The following is a 26,513-nucleotide window of genomic DNA, read 5'->3' as shown; positions in this document are numbered from 1 at the left end:
ACAAATATACAACCTGAGCCTGTGATGGAGGGACTCACAGCATTAACATCCCAGAAGGTCTTGCTTTTCCCATAGCCACAAAACTGGATCCCAGGAGAAATCAGGCCTGGCTCTATCTGTCAGTTGCCCAGCCTTCTTCCTGCTTCTAGCTTCTCACTCATACTCAGGTTTTTGTCTTTCTAACTTCCAGCAGGTTGAGGGAGAGATGCAGAGCCACTTCCTTTTTTTATCTTGATGACCCACACAAAGACAATTCTTATGAAGCTGGCCTGGCTATTCCAGCAATGGAGTCCTCCATTTTTTAACCTTTGCTGGATCAAGGAATTAGAAGGATCTCGGGTGCAAACACACAATGCTATGTAGCTTTATTTCAGGGTTGGCCATAGTTAGTTTCTGCAAGAATCCAGAATCTCTTTCCCTTCTTCCTGTTGCCTGTACCATCTTTTTTGTAATCTCCCAAAATATGCCTGCTTTTAGTGTTGTTGAATATTCAAACTGAATATCCATTACAAATCCTACAGGAAGCAATTTGGAAGCAACATAGGAGTAAGCTTATCAATATTTTTACATTAATATTTATAAAGTTCTCTATCATGCTTCCTCATCAGTAAATGTCACATTAAAAAAAGAGCTTTGGATCAAATTAAGATCCCAGTAGAGGGAAGATATTTGTTGGATAGTTAGCAATTGGAGGAGATAGTAATGAAAGCTTCCTGTGTTGTAAAGCTGTTTGCTTAATGTAAGAGAGAGAAGGAACAATTATTTCAAATCCAAGGTTATGAAGAAATAATTCAAATATCCTCCGCAGTTTAATTTAAAGGTTTTGTACCATTGATCTGCCCCAAAGGTTATTAAGCAAATACCTCTGTGCCACAAGATATGCACGACCTCAGCATTGTTCCACAATACATACCACAAGACATGCATTGTGCCACAAGACATGCCTAACTACCACTGCCATAGGTGGTAGCTCTGTTTGTTTTTAAGACCACAAATATAATTTTCCTTGGCTTTTTATTCCACACTAGTTTTTCTTTTTCTTTTTGATAGGATGAGAGGGAAATGTGTACTTGAGGAGTTAACTGAAGAAGAATTGTTCTGGGATTATCAGGGCTGTTAATGAATTGGGTGTGAAAATTAACTTGAGCAATTTGTGAGGGTCTTCAATTGGGAGAAATTAATCAAAGGTAAACTGATTTGGCAGAGATATTGGTGTGATATTAGTTGAGGAGTTAAATAATTGAATGGAAAGTTATTTGTGGGTGAACTAGGTACATGTTAATAGGTTTGTGTGTTGTGGACATTGTGCTGCATTAGTAAATGTGAAACCAAAGGTAAGATTTGGTGCTTGGAAATCTTCTGGGTCTTGAACTCAATTCCTTCACACATTGCCTATCTGTCATTCTCTCTGGTCTGTTTTCTGTGAAACTGATACTTTGTTGCAACAATAAATGTGTGGCTAGATGTTGAAGCCATTAGGCTTTGCTGGCTAGTCTTACTTGGCTTGGTGCATAGAATATAATGTGTCTTTGACTCACCAGTCATCATTTTTACGATACCATGAAAAGAAACCCCCCTGAAAACTTTATTTAACCTAGACCCTAGAGTTATTGTTGAATGTCACTTCAGCTTTCCTATGATAGCATTTATAACAGTGGATTAATGTTCAAAGATTATTCATGACATACCACGATATGCCCTGCCATATGATTACATATCTAGAATATTTATAAGTCTTAAATTCATTTGAAAGAGAGAAAACTTGAAGAAATCTTTTGACAGTGGCATAAAGTATTACCGCTAAGCTCTAGAAATAATATTCTCTGTCAAAAATATTAGATATAGTGAACAAATCATGGGACACTTTTGCAATGAAGAAATTGAGAAAATGTCCATTTGAGGAATATTTTGTAAGGAGCTTGGCACTATTACTAAATTAGCAGATTAGTTTATACGGGGATGATCTAGTTGCCAATGCAGACCATGTAGCAGAAGCTTTGATCAATAAATTTTTAGCAGAAGAAAGAAAGAATTAGGCCTACCAAATTCCCTTCATCTGAGAAAATGGAGCTATTGAGGTACTTGACACAGCAGGGCTCCAGTAAGTCAGTACATTATTATTAACATGTCCCTGATGCCAAAAGTCCCTTAGCCTATATACTTAGCAAACTGCATAATAAGAAGAGGATGAACACTAAAACATTGAGATATAAAAAGCACAAATATGCAGTCCACAATGCACTAAATACACGGAAGTCATGCTCCATTATCTGAAAGAGAACTAAAGCAAATGTTCTGCTATCAGACCTCCAAATGACAGTCTGATACTTAAAGTGTTAATAATTATTTTCAACACATCAATATTTGCAGGTCTAATGTACAATGCAGTGACATTCAGATTTCTAGGCCAAGTTTTTGAAGACAAACTTTCTTGTTTGTTTTTCTTTGCAGATGGAAGTTGGCTTAGATTTTTCCAATATGGATGGAAGAATCATTCATTCCTTGATGACTAGCCAAGGAATAATGTAATATACACAACAGCTGCAAAGGCAGCTGCACTTGCTACCCACACAGATGGAATACAAGTGTTCCAGTGCAACTGAAAGATGAGGCAGAATGAAAATGGGGACAAAAGAAAACCATGGAAGGGTCAAACACATAATTTGGTTTCTTTGTAGGATGTGAATGTACACATGCATCCCTAAGATTGCTATTGCATCAAATAGCTATGAGTCCAAGAAGAGAAGCCAAAAGTTGTACTGATGATTATTATAAGCTCATGTCTGTAGAAAAACAGGTTGTTTAATATATGAAAACTCTACACAATATCCTAATGAATGGGTAAAATGGGTACTGTGTTATCCTCACAAACATTAATATATAGCATATGTAATTGTTACTGCCCTTAATAACTCTGTGAAGAGAAAAGGTTCTGATGGGCTGGTCATTATTTTCACTTAGATGAAAATACCTTTTGTAGATTGAGGTTTCAGGATATGTGTGAGAGGGCTTCAACCTACAGGAATAGCTGAAATTGGACTACAAAAAAAGGTTTTCCCTCAAGGAATTAGATATACAGTACCATTATATATGTATCTGGGTATTGTGTTTGGTGTTGTGTATGTTGAAGAGGTGCTCATATATGCAAGGCAGAGAAACTCATATGTGCTCATATATGCAAGGCAGAGAAACTAGGAGTTTAAGCAATGATTGTACTGCTTTTCTGGTAGAGAAACCTCACATACCAGTTTGCAAATAGTGATCCATAATATAGTACCATACCGAAGAATTGATGCTTTTGAACTATGGTGCTGGTGGAGACTCTTGAGAGTCCCATGGACTGCAAGAAGATCAAACCTATCCATTCTTAAGGAAATCAGCCCTAAGTGCTCACTGGAAGGACGGATCCTGAAGATGAAACTCCAATACTCATGTGAAGAGAAGACTCCCTGGAAAAGACCCTGATCCTGGGAAAGACTGAGGGCACAAGGAGAAGGGTATGACAGAGGATGAGATGGTTGGGCAGTGTTCTCGAAGCTATCAACATGAGTCTGACCAAACTGCGAGAGGCAGTGGAAGACAGGAGTGCCTGGCGTGCTCTGGTCCATGGGGTCACGAAGAGTCGGACACAACTAAACAACTAAACAACAACAAAAAGCTTTCTAAGTGTGCAATGAATGATGGACTCTTAGAAATATAACTGTGTTTCAACTGGCCGTCAAATTAGACATGGGAACCTTCTTCTATATGAAATATTGGTAGTCATAAATTCTAAGGGAACCTACTGTATTTATTACCTTTATATTTCATTTGTTTCTTTAAAATCAGCTAAACACAAACCATGCGATCAATAGCGATGTCCCAAAGGTTTGCAGTAACATTGTTTAGATTACAAATTTTTCTTTGCTTGTCCTTTACAAACTACTTTCTGTCTCCAGCTGATAGATATTTTCCCATGCCATCAGAAGCAAATATCCTAGTACAGATACTCTTTATATTTTAGGGCTGATATTTCCGTTCCGTGTCATCGCATTAATGTAATTTGTTTGTTCTTTTCTTAAATACGTATCCTGGTTTGCTGCCAAATGGTGCTCAAGACAGCAGCAATCAAATATAAAATTTTAAAAATGTAAGAGCGAGGGAAGCAAATCATCAATAACAACCAGTTAAAACCAGCTCCAACTTACAAATCAGCTTATGGGCCAAGGACTTTTAGAAAACATATGAAGGCAACCCTGTATCAGGGAGTTATTAATGTTTGGTGTTTTAATATGTTTTGATATATGCTGTAAGCCACCCAGAGTAGCTAGGGGATTAATAATAATATAAAAAACCAATGCATAAACTGAAAGACAATTATCATTTGAAATTTTCACTTCTATGAATTTTGTAACACAGCTCTCTGACCAAACAGTATTTACAAAAATATACATTCAGAGAAACTGCATATTTTCACAGGAAATTCACTGCAAAAATGTGTGTATTAGGCAAAACTGCATACAAAAAAGGTGCACTAGGAGAAATTCATATTAAGATGCTGATGAATTTTCTTGAGGATTTTTTTTTAAAAAAAATGCAGATTAATGTGGAAAAATGGAAAGATGCTTTTAAGATGTGTAAATTATATTTTCAGGCCATACCCAATGTCAATCTCCCTATATAAGCAGACAATAAAACATCAAACAGCAATAAGATGGGATGTCATTTAATAGAACCATTTAAAGCAGTCTAAATTTAGGACTTCACAAGCAAAGGGCCTCAGAGCTTTTGCAAGACTTCCATTGTTGAAAGATCCCCCCAGGCCTATTTTACTAAAAGCTCAAGAAATACATCTTCATTTCTAGACTGTTTCTGGAAAATGAATAAAATGAAGATTCTGTTTTGTTGTGCATGGTATTTGATTGCACCATTAGCATGTTCTTGCCCACACAAGCAAACAAGAACCAGCACAGAAGGGTTTGGAAAAACCTGGTAAGCCCTTGTTATGTCTCTTTGAAGTTTGTCTAATAACAATGAAATCTCTTTAGACAAAGAGTTGTTTCAACTTCTTTATTAATTTAAAAAAAAATATTTTTAAACTTTGAAATAAAATAACAGGTAACAAGAGTGTCTTTTACAATCAAGAAACCTTATGTAACATAGTAATGTATCACAGGAGAACAGTCTGCGTACTAACAAGAGTCACATATTATGCAAGTACATCATGCCATAACGAATTCTGAGAGGTAGGCGATCTCACCTTTCCATCTCTCAAATTGACAACTAATATATAAGTATCTTTATTTCTTTTTTGTAAAATTCTCTTTCTTGAGAGACTGCTGCATCATTGTGCTCAAACCAAGATGGAAGCTTTCACAGAAATGTGATATTCCTACTTATAACTCGCCCATTATCAGTGTTAACGTGCTCCTATGAAGTGTACAATCTGCTCCTAAGAATTGCATAGCATGTCTATGTTGATTGAAGTTTATTGCCTACATTATTGTTAGCAATGTAGAATACATTCCCAGCTCCTTAGCCCTCTGATTGGCATCAACGTTATTGCTTCATCTTGTTCAAGTACTGCTGGTGATTGTCTGTAACGAAAAGCTCATCTAGGTCCGTTTGATCACAAGGCCCAGGAAGGTTAGTGCGGATACCATATGACAAAAGCAATCTAACATGTATCTTCTTTGAAGCCCTGGGCAGGGTAGATCGATATGCCATTAAGATCTTTGATAATCCCCCCCCCCAAGTTCCTCTCTTCACAGTGTGCTGCTTGCAGAGTTTTCTTCAAACAGCAATGAAAATATTTGATCTCCCCACTACTTTTGGATAATATGGGGAAGCACAGATATGTTTACTACCACAAGACTTGAAAAGCTGTTCAGTGAGACAGGCAACAAACTGTTTAGCATTGTCAGTGCCAACATCAAGAGGACATCCAAAACTGGCAAAACAAAATCTGCAGTATACTGCTGATAGTATCTGAAGAACTATTTCTTTAGCAGTTCCATTGCTTCTGGGTAAGAAGAGTAATAATGAGTGACTGTAAGCACATCTGCTTGATGTGTATATACCAGAATGTTGATGCCTTGCTTGTTCCAAGGAAGAATTTTAACTGAATTGGTGATCATGTAAATGCATGCAAGCAACACAGGTAACATACAGTGTGTGTAATTTGTATACAGTGCACTGCATCCCTGGTGGTTTTCACATATATTTTAGCCTTGGCTTGTTAATTGACATGGTTAGTGGAAATATTGGCAGAGTCACCACTCTTGGAAACCATTAGGCACTTTCTTCTTGAGCCCTTTCTTACAGCCAGTGTCAAGTCATCCTGTAATATTTTGTGAACACATTTCCCCACCACTTGATCCATAAAGATATCTGCTTCTAATGCTCCATATGAACACGGTTTAGCTAGTTGCTTAAGTGCACTATCATATGCATCTATAGATTTATCAGGGGTGTGTTTTCTATCTCCAGATAAGCCTTCCCATCACAACGTTTCTATGTGGTATGAAATGCAGCTGTAGCTGGTGCAAAGGTGCCATTTCCTTTTGGCAAATAGCAGGAGTGGGTTAATCATTATACTGGAGTCAGTTGTTTGTTTCAGGACTGGTGCTCCTCACACATTCAAGTTTTTGTAGTGTTCATACAACATTGTCGGCACCAAGATACCAGCCCATAGTTTTCCTCACTTAATCTGGAAAATACCATTTTTTGACAAAATCTAATATAATTTTTGCTAGTTACCTGCTTACAATATCTAAACAACCCATTTGCAAATTAAGCTCCCAGCTGGGAAAACTCACTGTAGCTGTGTTGTGGTCATGTTGTACTTTGAAGAGCATTATTTACCTTGTGCAGTTTGAATTTTGTAAATGAGTCATAGTATTAACAGTGTTCCAAGATCCCACCTTCATTTCCAGATGGGTGTATCCCTTTGAAGTTTGTCTAACAACAAAATCTCTTGTAATTGTAATTGTTTTAGCTTCTGAATTCCTCTAACAGCATTTCTAATCTCTATGTTTTTCTTAACCCTTTGCCTAGCTCCTACTTTCTGATTCCCTTTGCTTCCTATATCCCTTAACAGAGACTTCCGGAAAGTGTAGTATGGAGTGTATATAAAATGGATAACTTGACAACAGTCAAGCATTTGTGTGCAAGTGCTGTGCTCTTTCCCCTGAGTGCAAGCAAAGAGTGATCTTTCTGCTTGTTGCCTTGGTTAGGAATAGTTTCCTGCCAAGCTACTGAGGTGTTTAAAGGCAAAGCTCCAAGGTTCAAATCAAGAGTGCTGATCTTTTCCTTTTCTCAGTTGGGAAACTCTGGATGTGACTTGAAGCCGAGGACAAAGCAAATGTCACAAGAATGCAAAAAGAAAACAGCTACGCTGATTCAAAATTATCTATCTCAAATAGATTGAATTGAAAATACCTTTCTGAAAAGAAACAAATTAACTGGAAGCTATTTTTAAAACAAATGCAGACAGTTTGTTCAAGGATGCCACAGAGCTGGCGATCTAGATACGGAATTTACAATTGTGTCCAAATGAAAGGACACACCCATCTGCATCTTCCAAATAAAATCTATAATAGATCAGAATAAAAGATGCTGTGCAGCAACTCTTTATGAGATGAGAGATCCTAATTAAGATAAATGTTACTCTGAGCTGTAATTATGAAAAAGTACCTACTGTGGAGGGACAATACTTTAACTTCAATAATTAATTAGTCATAGCTGGAACCTGCCTAATTCCTTAAATCAATCTTCAGTTTGAATTACTTTTTTAGTCTTCAACTTGTTGTTTCAGATGGTTAATGACTAGCTCCCATGTATGGCTCCTTGGAAATAGATTTTGGAATTACATGTCATCCCACATTTTTCTCTCTCAAATAGCAAGATGTATCATTATTTTAGCTTGCTCTGTTCACAATCTCACTATTTTAAATTTTCCATAGAATCTGAATATGTAATGCAATGGCAGATGAATGTTTAGGGCACGGTACAATGACCATTGCATTGGTGTACTGCCACAATATGATGGCTTCTTTGGGAGGATGGAGCAAATTCTATGGTTCTTGGGTTCCTAAAGGTAAAGGTAAAGGGACCCCTGACCATTAGATCCAGTCGTGACTGACTCTGGGGTTGCGGCACTCATCTTGCTTTACTGGCCAAGGGAGCCGGCGTACAGCTTCTGGGTCATGTGGCCAGCATGACTAAGCCGCTTCTGGTGAACCAGAGCAGTGCACGGAAACACCGTTTACCTTCCTGCTGGAGTGGTACCTATTTATCTACTTGCACTTTGATGTGCTTTCAAACTGCTAGGTTGGCAGGAGCAGGCACCAAGCAACGGGAGCTCACCCCATCACGGGGATTAGAACCGCCAACCTTCTGATCAGCAAGTCCTAGTCTCTGTGGTTTAACCCACAGCGCCACCCGTATCCCATTCTTGGGTTTCTAGCCCAGGTTTATTATGGTGTTGCACATGTTTAGGGAAGTTTTTGATGTCTGATGTTTTACCCCTTTTTTATTATTCTAATTAATTCTGTTGGGAGCCGCCAAGAGTGGCTGGGGGTATAAATAAATTATTATTATTATTATTATTATTATTATTATTATTATTAACAACAACAACAACATTGGGTCCACAGTATCTAAAGAGTTCCTATTTTTAAAGTACAGAATGACCTCTCAGTGTCCAGTCTCAAGGATCTCAGAACAGAATGATAAAATGAAAGAAATAATGAAATATAATGTCAACAAAAGTTGGGAGATCCTGAGAGGTATGCAGAGAGGCCTGCTGTGAGAGGGGGAAATCAGGTGGTAGCATGATCTTGCCCCACCTTCCTTGTAGAGAATGAACATCCAGAAGGGAGGCTATGAAATGATGTGTGGAATTGCCAGGAAAAAAATTATTCGTGAAACTCATTTAGCTTCCCTCAGAATTCCTTGGACATTTTGCCCAAAGAAGAATCTCCAAACTTGCTTCACACATTTACTTTTGGTCATTTAGGTACCACATGTGCAGCTCAGGAGAATGCCGTTCTTGCTCAATAGCTCTGAAGCTGATATTAATCAAGGGGACAGCCAAATTAGATAACCTTTATCTTATAAATATAATCTTCCTTCATTCACAACCCTGCCGTCATCTGGGAGCCATTCTGGCACTTAAAATATCAAGTGCGAATAACCTCATTTCTTTAAAATATGGCTATTCCTCTGTTTCTTAATAGGAGAAATTTTTTTTGCTTTCCTTTACTGCTGTATTTCTCACATTATATTATATGGATCCTAACTTCCATTTTTTGAAAGAAACAAGAGTCCACATTCATGGAACAGGTCTTTCCCACCGCTCCATTTCTTCCACACAGCTCTGGAAAAAATGCTTCTGTGCATTGAGAGACCCTCAGGAATGATGTAAGGCAGGTATGGCGAACCTGCAGCCCTGGTATCTGGGGTAAAGTTAAGTCCAGCAACATCTGGAGGGCCACAGAATCCCATTCCCTGGTGTAGGTGATGGTCCAAGACAGTGGTCACCACCTTTTTTGGGTCTGGGGACACATTTTGAATTTTCAGATTGCTGAGTGCCTCAGTCAGAAATGGCTACCACCACGAATATGACCTTTCACAAAATGGCTGCCACCTCCAAAAAAGCAGGAAAACAAAAGAGTCAGGAAGATAAAATAGTTCAATTATGGAAAAAAAAATATTCTTTTTGTTGTTGTTTGAAAAACTTTTTTTCTTAGGCACTTTTAAGTTGTAGGGTTCACACTATTGCAAACGGTCCATCTACAGAAGCATTGCGGCTTGCTGGTTTGAGTGATCCCCTCATCTCCTCCCCACATGGGTCAATAAAACATTTTCCTCTCTAATAATAAAATACGGGAGTAATTAATTTGCAAAGAAGGACTGAGAGGCTAACCTTATTGGTCAGGAGCCAAACATGTGCATGCCATGATCTTCTGAGCAGGCATGGAGGCCTTCCTCAGTTTCCTTTCAGGCATACTTCCTTATGCCACATCTAAGGTTGCTCCCAAAGGTCCCTTCAGTTTTGGGAGCACTTGGCCGTCTTGCATAATCCCTGCACAGCACTTCAGATGCATAAATGTTCATGGCAAATGTAAAGTAAAAAAAAAAAAAAGATGCTGGTACAAGCCTAGGCTGCCATTTAGCTACTGGAAAAGCCTGGTGCTGCTTAGAACAAATGAAATATGAGGCCAGAACAGGCTGTTCTAATTAGGATGCAAATAGCCCTGCTGTACAGCCCTTGAGTTAACTGGCCTTTTAGAGTCAAAAGTGAATGAAAAATGTTCAGCGAAAGAATATAATATTATATATACTCTATCACTAGTTCCCTATGGCCTTACAGAATCCTTGTAAAACAAAGAACAGTTTTACCAAAAGGAAATAGTTATTATATTAGCATGATTAATTTAGGATAGTTTGCTAAATAGAGTGTTCCTTTGATTTGGTTTGATGGTATGGCCTATTAATGGAAGGGTTTAGTCTCTTGCGTCTCTGTCCCGTCTTTCAAAGTTGATGACCTGGTATCAACAAGACAAAGAAATTAATCCACCATTAAGTTTCATTAAAGATCTGCCTAGCTTTTTTTCTGTCTCAAGACCCTAGAACAAGAGTGGAGAACCACAGGCCCACGGTCACATTATGGCCCTTGCTCTATCTGGCCCTTGAAACTTTTCTGAGGCCATATCCTCTTTCTCCAGGGTACATTTCTCAGTGGCCTTGCTTTACATCCCCCCCTGAGTGTTTTTGTTAGGCAGGAATGTGTCCTTGAACTCTGATAATGACTCATGCTTGCTTCAATGGAGGATCGAGAGAGTTGTCTCTGTGTGTAGAATCTAGCCCACTGTACAAAGCTAAAATTAAATTTGTTGCTCCACCCACTTTTGCCCCTGCACCTGCTCCTGCTCACCACTGCTATGCAGCTCCCAAAAGGTTGCCCAGAAGGAGTGTGATCCTTGGGCTGAAAGCAGTTCTCTACCCCTAGCCCTAGAATGTGTAGGGTTAGCCCATGAGACTGATCAAGAGAACATTCAGAACAAATCTGGAGTTCACCTATGTTCCAAAATCTGGCTTCGAACCTATGGTACTGTACATCCGCAGCATAATTTCATAATTTCATATATAAGCATTTTTATACAGTTATATGCATTGTTGTATGTACCGGTATCTGTTCATGTGCTGGTTAGTTTGTGCGTAGCATACAACAAGACATTTAATAATGTGTGTAGCAGTGTATATAACATGTGATAATTGTTTATATAATCAGCAGAAAGAAAAACTCCCTTCAAGGGACAAAATGCAAAATAGGGAAAAAATATCTTAGGTGATTTCTGGTTCCTTAACATTAATAAAAAGATTTATTGTTGGTGTAATTCAGCAAAGGATTTATTTATTTATTACATTTATCTCCCATGAGGCATAAATGGTCCTTGCCCTCCTAAAATCATCCTCACAACTACCTTGTGAGGTAGGTTAGGCTGAGAGTTGAGGATCACATAGCCCAAGATGACCCAGTGGGGACCACAATATCCAATATCTGACTTCTCTTACATTATGCTTATTCTTATGTTATGTTCTTTCTTTAAGCTTCAGCTTGGTGTGTATGTGGAGATAGCTGGAAAAGGGGCGAGTAGTTCTCATTTTTAAAGATGATTTTAAAATCCTCAGCTTCAAAGATAAAGCAATGTTCAGGAACGCTTTTGGATGTCTATTCTTGTTACAGTGTGAAATGACTGATCTTCTGTTTGACAGCCTTTAAAATTGAATATTACAGAGACAAATTTTGAGACCTAAGAGAGATACTTCATTTCTGCCTACAGCTGAGGTCTGACCTTTGCTCACTTGAACTAGAGTCCAACTGCTCTCCCCCAGGTATGTTTTGGTTGGTGTTCTCCAGTCATTTGAAATTATTGCATGGGAAGTCAGTGGTAAAGTGACAGCTTTAAGATGCCACGCTGCCAGGCAGCTTGCTTGGCTGGAAGCTAGAACTGCATTGAGAACATTTGTAAGAGAGGCAAATCTAATAGCTTCTATTAGATCTAGCCAAGAGGAATATCTGGCAGAAAGGGGAATGTTCCAACATCAGGCTGATACCAACTCCTCCCTACACCCAAGGAAACATATATATTAACAAAATACCTGGTTCCTGTGGTGAAACAGGGTGCTCATAAAAGCGCCATATTTCTCCTCCCATGTAGGCATTTTTATCATTTCACTGCTGCACTACTGTAACACACTCAATATGGGGGTTCTCTTGGGACTGATCCAGAAGCTGAAGCTGGTACCAAATGCTGTGACGGGGTTGTTGAGTGGGACTCAAAGCACAGCAGAATACCTTTGAAGCACAGGAGTTATAGTCCTGCTCCTTGAACCCTGATTGTCCAGGTGGTTAAGACACGATAGGGTCAAGGCTCGAAAAGAAGAAGAGTTTGGATTTTATATCCCACCTTATCACTACCCTAAGGAGTCTCAAAGCGGCTAACAATCTCCTTTCCCTTCATCCCCCACAACACACACTTTGTGAGGTGAGTGGGGCTGAGAGACTCCAAAGAAGTGTGACTAGCCCAAGGTCACCCAGCAGCTGCATGTGGAGGAGCGAGGAATCGAAGCCGGTTCACCAGAATACGAGTCCACCGCTCTTAACCACTACACCACACTGGCTCTCCAGTGTGAAAAGGCAATATAAACCTTTCTTTATCACAGCTGTGAGGTAGATGCCTCTAAGGAGTCACCTCTCGGGCTTAACCAACTAATCCACCCTGGCTAGCTTGCGTCCAATTCCCAACATCCCTATCCACCCATTCAAGCAATCTCTCACCCACCTTTTGTGAGCTGCATAGCTTTGCCTTAGAGCTCGTGGCTCCTCCCTGTCATGGGCCTCTTAATGATGTAGTTCTGACACGAACTTGGGAGGCTGGTTCTCTGAACCAGGAGGTCCTCTTGAGCCAAGGGGCCTTAGTTGCCAACTGCCTCTCTGGCTTCTCAAGCTCATGAAAAACAACACCGGTACCCTTAACCACATGCTGCAAATTAAGTGTGTGCTGTGATGCAGATAGCCCTTAAAGCCCTTGTTCTGTCTTACCACGATTAATTCCTTGCCCATCAAAGAGGTCTGGAAAGAACACCATAAGGATTATTTAGTCTCTAGTAGACTCACTGGAATGCTTCTTTCAGCTCAATGTGCATCTCTCCGCTCTATCCATCTTGCCACAAGGTTGGCGCCATTCATTATTAGTGAATACCTTCTGAGTCATCATTAGCATTTCATTCTTCCTGTGCAGAAGGCCTTCTCATAGTTCACAAGGGGAACTTGCCTCTGCTTTTTGGGGGTCTGAAATAAAATAATGGGAACAGCATGAGCTGTGACAGTTCAATTAGGAAGTGCTTGGAATGGCAATGTTTGCTAGAAGCAAAGAGTATCTTGGCCTTGGAAAGCTTCCTGTGAATGAGAAATGTGAGGCCTTTGGCACATTTGTGTAGTACAACACAAAAATAAATTAAGGAGTAGAATATGGGTAACCAAGCTGGAAAGCTGGAAGAGCAGCAGAAAAGCTTCGTCTAAATGACTCTCTATTGGCACGTTCTCAGTAACAACAGCAAATGGTTGCTAAGAACTATGCAAACTATTTTCTCTTCTCATTGTGCTTTTCTGCAAAGAACAACTTCTTTAGTTTGGTGATTTGATGTTGTTGGACTACAGCTCCCATCATCCCTGACTACAAGTTATGTTGACTGGAGCTGAAGGAATCTGGAACCCAACAACAAATGGGGAGGGCACAGATTCCCCAAGCCTGTCCTAAGGGTTGTTTCACACATGAATGTTCATTACTTGATCTGCAACATCACATGGGAGAATGAGTCATCATAGATATAATGCTGCAGGTAATACTTTTCTGATCACCATATGCCACCTCAAATGCAATGCTTTCCCATAGAACCAGTTCACATATTTAGCTGTCAGTCATCAAAAATAGTATTTGGAATGTGCATTATTGCATTACTGAATTTGGTTTTTAACTATCTCTGCTTTTTATACAAATTTATTGTAGTAATTTGTTACATTCTGAGGCTGTTTTAATATGTTATTGGTATATTGTGTATGTGGTTTTAAACCGTCAGTTTATTATTTTATCTTTGTCATTAGCTGCCTTGAGCTCTGCAGAGAAAGGATGAGGTATAAATGATTTAAATAAACTGCCACATTCAAAGCATGGAGTACGTACTCTGTTAGTATATATGATGTGCACTGAATGCAAGAGGCATTATTATTATTATCTATTAAATTTGTATACTGCCCTTCATCCAGAGATCCCAGGGTGGTTCACTTACAAAAATCTCATACAAGGTGGTTCCTGCTCTTAAGCTTATTTAGTTGATACCACCCAATGGCATTGTTCATTCAGTATCAACATGTTCGGTAGTAGTCTTTACAAGTTGCATTTTACAGTAAATGGACAGTAATCAGAAAGAGCATTCTCTTCATTTTGTGCATGTATTTGTTAGGGCTATGAAGTCTGACCAAGAAACATTACCATTTGAAAACCTGTTATTCGGAAGGGTATCACCCTTGAGGACATAATGCTTATGATTAAAAAGTTAAAATTTGGCAGCTATTATTATGTACAGTAGTATTCAACAGGCCACATCTTCTCCTTGTGCATTAAGCAAGTAAGTTATGATGGCATTTGGGGTGCTACCTGTAAAACACCCACTAGGAGAAGTTTGATCTTTTCAGTTCTTATTTCTGCATCTCGAGTAGGTGTAAACAAACCTAAGATAGATTTATCTGCAGGAAGTCGAAGAAACCATTTCCATCACCCAGTGGGAGTCTGTGTTCAATGCTTCTGATTATGGGGCTGTTGCACATGGGTTTTGAGCTGATCAATACTTTGAAAATTCAGGCAGACTCTGTTTTTTATCTTCCTTGCTGAAACTCCTAAAATATTCTCTCTCTTTTGCCAACACCTGAGACAAATCAATGGTTAAGGTAATGAGATCTTATTCTTTGACATATCGTGTTATTAGAAGAGTGAAATGTGGGACTTTTATGAGATCATTTCTGTTTGAACTGAGAGTTGCAAGTTATGAAATATTGGTGGTGTGTGTGTATGTGGATTCAGGTTATGCATGTAGTCCTTGGTGGGAGAGGAAAAAATGTTTTAATATTGGCAGGTTCCTTTGGAACCAGCCCTTTGGGGTTTGAATTGTTTGTCACTTTATAATATATTTCAGGTAGAAGTAGATTTCTTGTAGTTACAGCTTAGACTTTTTACAATAACATGATTTGTCATTTACAGATAGGTAGCCGTGTTGGTCTGCCATAGTCAAAACAAAATAAAAAAATTCCTTCCAGTAGCACCTTAAAGACCAACTAAGTTAGTTCTTGGTATGAGCTTTCGTGTGCATGCACACTTCCTCAGATACACTGAAACAGAAGTCACCAGACCCTTCTATATAGTGAGAAGGTGGGGAGGGGTATTACTCAGAAGGGTGGTGGGATTGGGTGATTGGCAGACCTATTCTGTAAGACCTATTGCAGTCGTTAAGAGTCGTCAACAGGCTCATCACAGCTATCTGCCAATCACCCAATCCCACCACCCTTCTGAGTAACATTTCAGCTTCATAATAAAATTAGTACTTTTGGTGGTACATACTAGATTTTAATCATTTCTGACATTATGTTCTCTCATCCTTGTATTTCTTTTTATTTATAATAAGATTGTGAGGTTGCCTCCAACCCATTTTGATAAGAGAGATTTTCTTTAGCATCAAATAAACAAATTGAATGACACACAAGTTTCCTAAATAGCACACGATAAAGTGGAAAGGTTGAGGCCATGATTGTTACAGATTAAGCTTTGAAGTCCAATTCCTCATCAAACTCTTCAGCCTTCTTGTCATTGCAAACATAAAAGAAAATTCTGGTTCCTGTACCAAAGGATTTAGAGAAGGGATGGGAAACTTGTGTCCCTCCAAACATTGTTGGACTTCACTTCCCATCAGCTCTGTCTATTGGCCATGGTGGCTATGGCTGTGGGAGTTGACGTCCAACAATATTGAGAGAGTCACAGTTTAGTCATCTGTCCAGATCCTTTACATAAAACAAGAGAACCCCTGTGGATGCTATGCACTACTGACAATAAGTATTCAAGAAGAATTTAAAGATACCCAAAAATTGGTATATTAGTCAAAGCTTCATACAAATATTTTATAGTAGGAGAAATTCACTCTAAAATGCTGATTAATTTTCATGAGGATTGGCAAATTGCTGTGGAAATGCGGAGAACTGAATTTAAGACTGGGCGCATGACAAACTGAAATGGACAGCTTTGTCCATCCCTGCTTGTAACTATGGCTTGGTTGAGTCTGCTTCCCTCTGGCTACAGTGCCAATGCAGCAGCCAGAAGAATTGCTGGCAAAAACCGGGGGGGGGGGGGGGGATACCAAGTGTATGCTGAAACATATTAGTATGTTTGCAGTAGCATGCTCAAGGTTCAGTGTTTCTTAACTTCCACTTGACTAGGCAGAAGATAGATTTTAATAGCAGAGTTTCCAGCATGCAGGAAGCAACGAAAATCAGTTGGAAACTGCATCATTTTCTGCTCAGTCAGCACCAGCTCAGGCATCACTTGCCACATCCTTTCTCCACCCATCATTTCTCAGCTATGACTGTATCAGCACTCAATTTGCAATTCATGATTCCGTGGGCACCATTTCTTTAAAAAATGGGGGTGCTTCTTATTTCTCAGTGTTTGTGAGGCTGAGTGAACTCTTTAAGGTATAAAAAGTCACCGACTCCTGGCCAGTACCTTCCTCCTATATTATTCCACACAACAAACCACCACGAAAATAAGATAAAAGATTTAAGACAAATAATTTAAAAATCAAGTAAGCGTGATTCAGATAGAACCTTATCCTTCACAAATTTATCTAATCTCCTTTTAATTCCATTTAAACTGGTGGTCATCTCCACATCTTGTGGAAACAAACCCCACAATTGCTACTGAAGTATGACATGGATTGAGTAGGCATTATGTCTAATCAAGTGCATTATATGAGTTTGGTGATAAAATTGGGATTCTTTGAAGAAAAATGTTAACCCCCCCCCCAAAAAAAGGTGGGGACAGGGCAGAAGGGAAGCTGCATTGTTTCATAAAATATGCACACTAGTTTTTATATGAATAAAAGATACCAGCCTTCTGAGACAAATAGATATTAGGTTATAATCAATCATTCATGTCATTTAATCCAACCATAGCTCCCAATATGAAATTAGACCCTAAAGCTTTACATTTTGTTTGAGTTCTTTTGGGCTTTACACACACACCCCTTTTTTTTGTCACTTAGGTGGCTGGATATTTAAGGCAAACAAATGCGAACTATCAAAAGTGATTAATTAATGAACAGTTTACCTACACCCAGCACAGCAAAAAGCTGTGCTTATTTGGGGGATACAGACTATTCTATGTGGGCCTCTACTGCCCTATAGAAGTGATCATAAAGCTATTTGATCCTGGAATGATAATTGTCCATTATATGAAATCGTGGGTAAAGCTAAATTGATTTAGTCTTGTGCATCTAGGGCAGGGCAATGAATACATTTTTAAAATAGCTTTGTGGGCTTTGCTACAAAGGAGAACAAAGAGAAGTCTGCACTTTTGGAGAATGTATAACCAAATGATACCTACAGCTGTGGGGGGAAAATGGTCTGAACAATAATCAGAATGCATCTCCACAGAGGACTATACTTGAAAGTGCCCTTCCCTAAAGTATTACATGTATTTCAGCATTGAAAACAGAACACAAGATTGCATCTGAAGGGTTGCAATGAGCATAGGTTAAACTCATGCCATTTCCTATTCATGTTACAATCTTGGTCATGAGAAGAGATTGAGGAAAGAGCAGAGTGAGGGTTTTCTTTCTAAGCTCCCACTGTGTCCCAATAATTGATTGCTGTCTGCTGTGAATCTCGGTGTTTTTGTTTCTTCCTGAATGGGGAACAGGAGGCTATTTTCCTGCTATCTACTGTTTTTATTCCAAAGTATCTACATTCTCTGCTCTATATTTATATTCAATATTGCTCAGAAAGAGGGGTCTGAGTATCACTAAATGCCTTAGTAGGCCATGATGTGAGACCCATACATAACACAGAATGCCCTAGAGAAGTACAATGTGTTCAGCCTGAAATTATCCTCTAAATCAAAGCGTTGGCAGCAAAGGTATAATAAAAAGATACAGACTCAATTCCCCCTCTCTTCCTGGTGTCTAAACTTGCCTACTATTATTTACAAAGGAGATACAAGCAATCAACATCCATGCCAAGGCAACTGGCTCTGGAGTGGCTCATGGTGACCGTGGGGCTATCCTAACATGTCACCGACCCAGTGCTTATGTCAGGCCACACTCTGGACCTTGTTTTCTCAACTGGGCAGGAAGAAGGTGATCTGGAAGTGAGTGGGGTATTGATGCCAGTCCCTTGTCATGGTCAGATCACTTCCTGTTGAGATTTCAGCAGCTTTTATTCTCTGCACAGGCAGGGGACCTATTAGGATGCTCAGCCGTCAAACACTTATGGATCCAGTGGGTTTCCAGATGGCTCTGTGGGATTTTCCAGCTGCTATGACAGGCACTCTTGTCGAAGCCCTGGTCAACCTATGGAACATCCAAATGGCTCAGGTCATTGACACAATCGCCCTGAGCATCCTCTCTCACTTTGTGGACCCCTTTTGGCTCCCTGGTATACTCCAGAGCTCAGGGAGAGTAAACAAGCTGTGTACATGTTTGTGCATGGCCATATATACTTTAGGATGTTGAAGCTGCAACATCCTTATCATTTTGCTGAATTGATAGTGTGTATAGCCTGCATTTTATAATGGTCTGTGGTGGAACACTAAAAGCCCATTTGGGGTAATAAATGTAGAAGGGCATGCATGCTTTTCAGTGCATGCATGCACTGGAGTAGTTTGGAATCAACATGGCTCTTATTCTTGTGACCACCATAGTAAAACACACACACAAGAAAATATATATATTTCTCTGCATTGCTTTAAACATTTTTATTTTCTGATATGTCATTTATTGTATCACTTTTATGCGTAATTTCTTCATCTTTTTTAGGGGGAATGGTCAATCATAATTTGGTTTATACAGCAAATTTTAGTATTGCACGTCTGTGATCTCAAGCACACTTTCAGGAAAATAAATTACTTTGAAATCAATGAAACTAACTCCCCAATAAATGTTCTGAGACTAGAAAATCTGGTCATAAGATTTCACAATGCATTGAGAAAAGTGCTTCCAATCTATAAAAAGGAGGGTTTTTGTGCTCCTTGATCTTTCACAACCATTTCCAAATCTGGAAGAGACAGGATTCTCACCAAAGTAAGTGTGACTGAGTAGTCTGTCTCTTTAAATTTAGTGCAATGTTGCATTCTGCTTATATAGCATCACTGTTGGCGGTTGCAGTAGCTGACAAAGTGTGAATCACAAGAAGGTAACCAGAACGAGAAGGAAACAGAAAACTATAAATGGAGCAAGTCATAAGAAGGCAGAATCCATTGTAGCAATTTATTGAAGACTGCTTCTTACTTTACAGTATGAGTTCAGCTGTATGGGGCTGAGTCAAAATGGCCCCTCTTTAGAGAAAGTTGGGGGGACCTGTCAATAGGCACAAAATAAAGAGACAACCTACTGCCAAAAGGGATTGCCTTCCTTCTGCTGCCGGGCACACTATTTTTTACCCACCAGATTGTGGGAATAGTTCATTGTCTCTTTAAGAACTGGAGAGGAAATGTTGTTAGTCAGAAGTGGCAGATACCAGTCAGCAGGACTTTGTAACAAAGCACAAGGAAGCAAGGCCTACATTTGTAGTCTTATGTCTAGAAATGTTTTACCTTTATAAAAAAATTTTTTTGCTTGTAATAAAAACTTGCAATCTAAACCAAAACAATACACAGATGTGACCTGTGGTGGACAGGAAACAGCTCCATGCACTACATGTACTACAGTAAGCCCAAAACTTACATGGAGGTTACAGCCCAGGGATCGTCTTTTCCCCCTGGATGCCCACCTCATTTTCTCCTGTTTTTAAATTTTATTTAATTTTTATTGCCCAGTGCATAAAACTGAATGCACACAAGTTAAATGCACATTAGTTGTGCGCTTACTACACTTTTGTTTGCATGTACTCTCATAATGATCCTTTGAGACGGAGAAAAAGGGATCAATGCAACAGTGCCCAGTAAATCCATGGAAATCTTCTTCATCTCCTGACCATACAAATTCAAGTCCAACACAGATTTCCCTCCACAGATTAAACCACACACATATGATTTACAGGTGGAGTAACAGCAGGGTCATACCTGTTTGCCCAGCTACCAGCATTGGTGGTCCCACTGCCTGCATCCCCCTATGTGTTGAGCAAGGCATATAAGCAAGAGTCAGCTACACATACTGTTGCAGACATATAAAGGTAAAGTTAAAGGGACCCCTGACCATTAGGTCCAGTCGTGACCGACTCTCTAGGTGATCTCGCTCTATAGGCCAAGGGAGCCGGCGTTTGTCCGCAGACAGCTTCCGGGTCATGTGGCCAGCATGACTAAGCCGCTTCTGGTGAACCAGAGCAGGTGCTCCATAACTGCCTAGAGGGGAGGAGCTGGACTTTCCTTAATGAGAGCTTCAGAGCCAGACTAGAACGTCACCACCCCATCCAATGCTCTCCTAGTTCTGCCTCTTGGAATGTGTAAGGTTTCCAAACCTTACCTAGTCCATCCCAGTTATATTCTTACTAAAACGTAAACAAAATTGTTGTCTGTGTCTCCTCCCCCAAATTTGGGCTCCAGTTTTTTACAGCTGTGTTCAGTTTTCTATTTCTTGTCTTTATTAGTACTTGTCACATGTATGTGTGTGCTGCAAGTACATTGTACACAGTCCAGGGTCGAACAGGTCTGGACTGGTCCAGACTGGATCAGGCCCATTCTGGATATACAAATTAAAGCCCCAATCTGTGCACAGCCCTAATAAATAACATACGTTTTGGGGCTATCATGTAAAGCGGTGTACTGTACTCTGTCAGATAAATCTTACTGGCTCTCTACTACATCAGTGATTCAAAAATGATGAGTTGGTCACTGAATGCTTGTGAGTGAAGCCCAAGGAGACCATATGCTGCAAGTGGAGAAAAAGAAGGGATCATGTCACAACTCCCAGCTATCAGACAAAGCTTCAAATTCTGTTGGTGGTATTCCTTACTTCAATATTATATAAAACAAGTCAAGGCTTCAAGAACAAACCAGGGCTGTTTTACACAATACAACAAATCCCACTTCACGAGGCAGATACAGTTTCTGTAGCAATTCTTTTGATTTCTTTTATAACATTACCTCCAGTGGTGCTGCCTGAGGTGTTTCTTTAAGTGCTGTGATGCTCTGCAGTTTGCTATTAGAGAGAGAGAGAGAGAGAGAGAGAGAGAGAGTTCAGTCAGTGTTTCCGTGTAACATGTCCCTCCATCCTACATTAATGCTACAGCAGTGACAACCAACTAGCAGAGCGGTACTCAGCACCTGTCTGCTATCTAGCTCACGTCTTCCCATCAAACTTGTCTGCAGGAGAGAAATTAGCTAATCATTGATAGGGTATGTCGTTGAATAAATTCCAAATCGCTGCTAGTGCTTTTTATAAATAATTCAAAATAAAATGAACGCTAAAGCAAACACAGCTGTAGCTCACGCTCCATCGCCCACCTGCTGATGGTACATCTTAGCTGGCATCTGCTCATGCAAAACTTGTACGCTTTCCACGTCCTCCTCCCCTTCCATATCCATACAATGTCAGCAACCATGAATACTCTCTAGCCTTCTCAAGCAGTGCAATTTGGGTTTTGATTGGTGGCATCAGCTGACACATGAAGGCTTCATTCCTTTCCATTGACCATCATATTCTATTATTCTCAATTCAAATGTCTCTATTGATACACATCTTTTGGAAAGAGCCTGAGGCTAGTTTGCGACATGCTCATGCAGTTGCTTTTACAGAAAAGATGTAGAAGGAAGAACCATTTGTGTTCGCTATAAATAGAAAGAGATATCCTGTCATGAAGAAGACTGTTGGTCCATATAGGAACACTGAAAGTTGCCTTGTACCAGATCTTCACTTGAGAGCCCTGAGATTGAAACAATGACCTTTTATACACATCGTATGTGCTCTCCTACTAAGTTATGTCTTTAGCATTTCTCCTTTTATTAAGTGGACATTTGTGTGTCTCCCATGATTCTGTTTCAGAGTTAAAGCACATAACTAGAAGCAGGAAATGTTTCCTCACCTGAAATTGTGATAAAAAGGGAGATTCTGAACATATCATGACTATTCGAGATGAAATAGGTTTGTATTGTGATCCGTATAGCTAATATCTCATTGTACCAAGGTTTTACATCTTAACTCTTGTGTTTTGTAATTAGTGTCCCCCAATAGGGTTAGATACTTATTTACCTGGTTTAAGAAGAAGGGTCCTTGCTTGCTAACATAATATGAACACATATTTGGAGCTTCAAATCGGTCATATTGGGGATGACAGGTAAGAAAACTGTATCTTGGTTTCAGAAATTCATTGTTTAGTTGTAACCTGGATTTCATTGTTTAAGCAAAGAAAGCAATATTTCTGAAGTTTAAGCAGGTTAATAATGAAAAAGAAAAATTAAGGTTTAAGAACTTTTTTTTATATACAAAAAAAAAAAAAAAAAAAGTCCTGTCAAGTAAAGGCATATAATCTTTGCTCAGTCAAGTAGCAGGTTGCCTGTGAAGGTTCAGAACTGCTCAGAACAGCATGTGTGTTTGGGGTGGGGAATTTGACAGCTACTTTTTAGTCAAGTACAATTCAACTAGGATAATAGACCAAAATGAGGGTAATTCGTAGGAGGAAAAGTATATCTTTAGTAGAAGCTATCTTTAGCAGATGCTAGAAAGCTTGGAAATATCATTGGAACGTCTGTTAAAACACAAGCATTTCAATTACTTATACTAGCAAATCCTGCCAGTGTTGTGAAATCAAAGATGACTTTGAAAGGTAAAAATATAGATTACAAAATACACAGCAGGACTTGTGTTTAGATCCGTAGCTTCCAAATAGTGAGCTCAATTTGTAATCATTTGATAGAGCTCTAGGAAATACATCCTCTTTTCCCTCTTATCAGAAGCAAAACAAGAACTCATTTCATATCTCGAGGTCCTGACTGCAACAGCATTATTTCTTTCCACTCCAGGAATAATTATCATGTCTTAGATCCTTTACATTTTTGGCACTAATAGTCTTTTGTGCTCTAAACACAACAAAAAAATCTCCCGGAATTGTACAAAGACAAGGGAAAGGCGACAGACTTTAGAAGAAGATACGGTAAAGTAGCCTATGGAATAGGGTGTATTAGGACTGCTTCAAAAACAACTTTAAAAATAGAGCCTCATTTTCTGAACTTCAAAAGGTCTCATTTCTTTAAAAAGAGACCTGTGGGTTGATGAAAGAGTGGTATGTGTCAGAGAAGATAAGTTTCTGCAATTATATTATTCAATGTTTTATTGGGTAGAATAGTTCCTATTTTAGTAACAAGTACTGTAGGGTAATAATAAAAAGGCCCAAATGGTTATCTCAGTGAGCAGTCACAACATCTGAAGTTGAGCAGTTGCTTTGTGATGAACAGAAATGGTCCAGCCAGTCAGAAAGAAAACTGGTGGTGAAGAAAGGCCCAGTATGTAATAGTAGGTGGCGTGCTGGTAAATGATGTTTTATGTTGTTAGCCGCCCTGAGCCCGGCTTCGGCTGGGGAGGGCGGGATATAAATAAAATTTATTATTTATTATTATTATTATAGAACTAATTGGCTGAAGAATGGAACAGGAAGGAGCATGCAAGGATTCTAACAGGGTTGAATAAAACATTGGATGGCCGTAACACCTGTGATTCAGTTGCATAAAGTGAAAACGCCATGTTACAAATGACCCTGGCTGTTGGTCACATCACAATATGAGACGGAAGGATTGGGTAAGAGCACCTCTCTCTATGCTGACCTTAGACCAGGGCTAGCTAACCTTTTTTATGCCTTGGGGCACACTTAGGAACGATTCACCTCTGAGGGCCACATGCCACTGCAAGCTGCACATGTGGGCAGTTAGACACACAGAGCAGAGGTCCACTCAGTTTTCTTGCTAGAATTCCTCTTGTCTCTCCATCCTCCCCCCTCTCTCATCCTCACTGTGCACATACAGCACATTCAAGCACACAACTCTTGCACTCACTCATTCACACTCAAACCGTTTAGATAATGGCCACTCGTAGGGTGTATCTGGTTCATGTCAGCTCATCCCTAAGAGACAACGATATAAGTGTTGTCATTTAAATGGTAATTGAATTAAGCTTGGCAATGAATATTCAGAAATCAATGGCATCTATGTAATAGAGACTAAAGGGCAATTGCATACAAAACAACAACATTTAGAGAGGGGTGTGATGTACAGGTGTTTATATAATAATGTCTGTAAGCCAGGTCTGGATAAATAAAGTTCGTGTTTTTAAAAGCAGGACCGAGCTTAAGTTTCTTTAAGTTCTATTTTCATGGTTAAAAAATATCTATGTTGATGACAATCAGTTCTGTTTGTTACACCTAAATCAGGTGGGGCCATATAGGTTCTGGATCAGTGCGTGAGCAGAGTAGTGGTTTGGATAAGGGCGAATATGAAGTCGAATTCTGACCTTTTCTGGGACGCTGCAAATTAGTGCTCCTGCAAAGGTTGACACAAATAGGAGCAGACAGGAAATAGTAACAAAAATACCAGGAGTAGTTCTGTCACTGCACTCCAGGGAAAGAACCACAGCTTAGTGGTAGCGTGCATGCTTTGCATGCGAAAGGTGACAGCTTCAATCCCTGGTGTCCCCAGTTAGGGCTGGGAGAAACACCAGCCTAAAACCACTGACAGTCATTGTTGACAATACTGAACTCAAAGCAGCTTCCTGTGTTCTTGGGAAAATCTTATGCTACTGAGACTCAGGGCTGTCTTGGTTTTTTTATTCTTAAAGGTAAAGGCCACAGTCTCCTCCCCCAACCTGTTGGATGAGTCCTCCTTCCAGTCACTGTGAAACATGTTTTAGTAGGCAATGTAGGTGGTGGCTTAAAGGCAATGTTTACCTTGCATTCCTTCTACAGGGATGGGGGCGAATGGTGTCCCATGTGCTAAGCTGACTTCTGGACAGCTACAGCCTCTGAATGAATGATTATGATGATGTGGGGAAGGGGGACTATTTTCACCCAAACTCATCTTGAGATTTTGCCATTCTGAATTGCTGAGCTATCATACGCAACTGCCTAGGTACGTTATCGGGAGCACAAGTTAGTATAATTGAAAAATACTTTGTCATCTGTAGTAAGCGCCTATATTTGGCCATAAAAATGGCATCCCCAGTGCGTGATTTCTTGGGCTCTTCTAATTATATTTTATAGTTATTCTGGTTTCCGTCCAGTTGTGCTTTTCTTTTAATAGCTCCAAGAACATCCAGTAATAAACATTAAAAGAAATTGCAGAATGATCAGCCACTACTTTCCGCAAGCTGTACTGATTAAATTCCTGTAGTCTCATTTTCATAACAAAGCCCGAGACAGAAAATAGTACACTCTGAATCTTCCCTTGACAATGATTAAGATAAGAACTGAAAATAGCATGAATGAAACCAATTTCTCCATTTCATCTTTGTTAGTGTATGGCTGACTTAGTCCTTTGATCTTTGTTCACTCTGCAGGAGTCAAGACATACAACTTACAGAGATGATATTGACATGCTTTATCTTTGGTAAAGTAGGGGGTTCACTCTCTAGCAATTGCCTTTCTAAATGTCCTTGGGGGGAAATGCAAGATCCTGATCCTGCCAGTGCTTTCTACTTCCACACCTCACTCAGCAATGACTTACACCCATGCCTTTGGTGGACTTAAGTAGAGGGCAGAGGATATTTCAGCAGTACTATTAAAGAAGCAGAAGCCCTCTCCCGCTTTTGCATCTTGCCATGCTAGAAACAACAGAGTTCCCGGGAGCAACATTTTACTTTGTAAGTAATATTACATTTAAGTGAATAATATCAAATTCCTCAGGACTACAAATAATACACAAGTAGGCAATCTTGATCAATTTGTGTAGATTTGAATGGTTCCCCCCCCCCACACCCACACACCCAGAGATTTTTTATTTTCTGACATTCCAAGAGCAGATTTTTTCCCCTCAAACGGAGGTAACCTGTTGCTCTCCGTTTCCACAGGGTTAATTTAAGCAGAGAGAATGTGTAGGCGAACATACTCAGTTCATTGTGATGTTCATAGCAGAACATATATATATCCAGCTAAATGTTAAAGCTAGGATGAAGTGCTGGAACATAAAATTATTTTCACAGTTTGACCAAAGATCAACTCAGGGGATTATATTAGGAAAGAGAGGAGCTTTGTCTTTAACTAGTGGTGTGTGACCTGCAATTGATTT

General features: G+C 39.5%; 1 long non-coding RNA gene across 6 annotated transcripts; it reads left to right on the top strand.

Moving 5' to 3' along the window:
- Positions 1–6,121: 6,121 nt before the first annotated feature.
- Positions 6,122–25,910, top strand: LOC307214565. Of its 6 annotated transcripts, none has more exons than XR_013838214.1 (7): positions 6,122–6,139; positions 11,596–11,634; positions 11,783–11,880; positions 13,709–13,890; positions 22,464–22,579; positions 23,265–23,395; positions 25,786–25,910. It is a non-coding gene; the product is annotated as an uncharacterized lncRNA (long non-coding RNA). The 6 variants fall into 6 exon arrangements; XR_013838216.1 differs by having other exon boundaries at positions 11,761–11,880; XR_013838217.1 differs by having other exon boundaries at positions 11,761–11,880; positions 13,666–13,890.
- Positions 25,911–26,513: the final 603 nt, after the last annotated feature.

The sequence above is a fragment of the Podarcis cretensis genome, assembly GCF_951804945.1.
Source record: "Podarcis cretensis genome assembly, chromosome: 4".
Lineage (NCBI taxonomy): Eukaryota > Metazoa > Chordata > Lepidosauria > Squamata > Lacertidae > Podarcis > Podarcis cretensis.
Note: the sequence above shows the minus strand (reverse complement) of the source record. Positions and strands in the feature narration are given on the sequence as shown.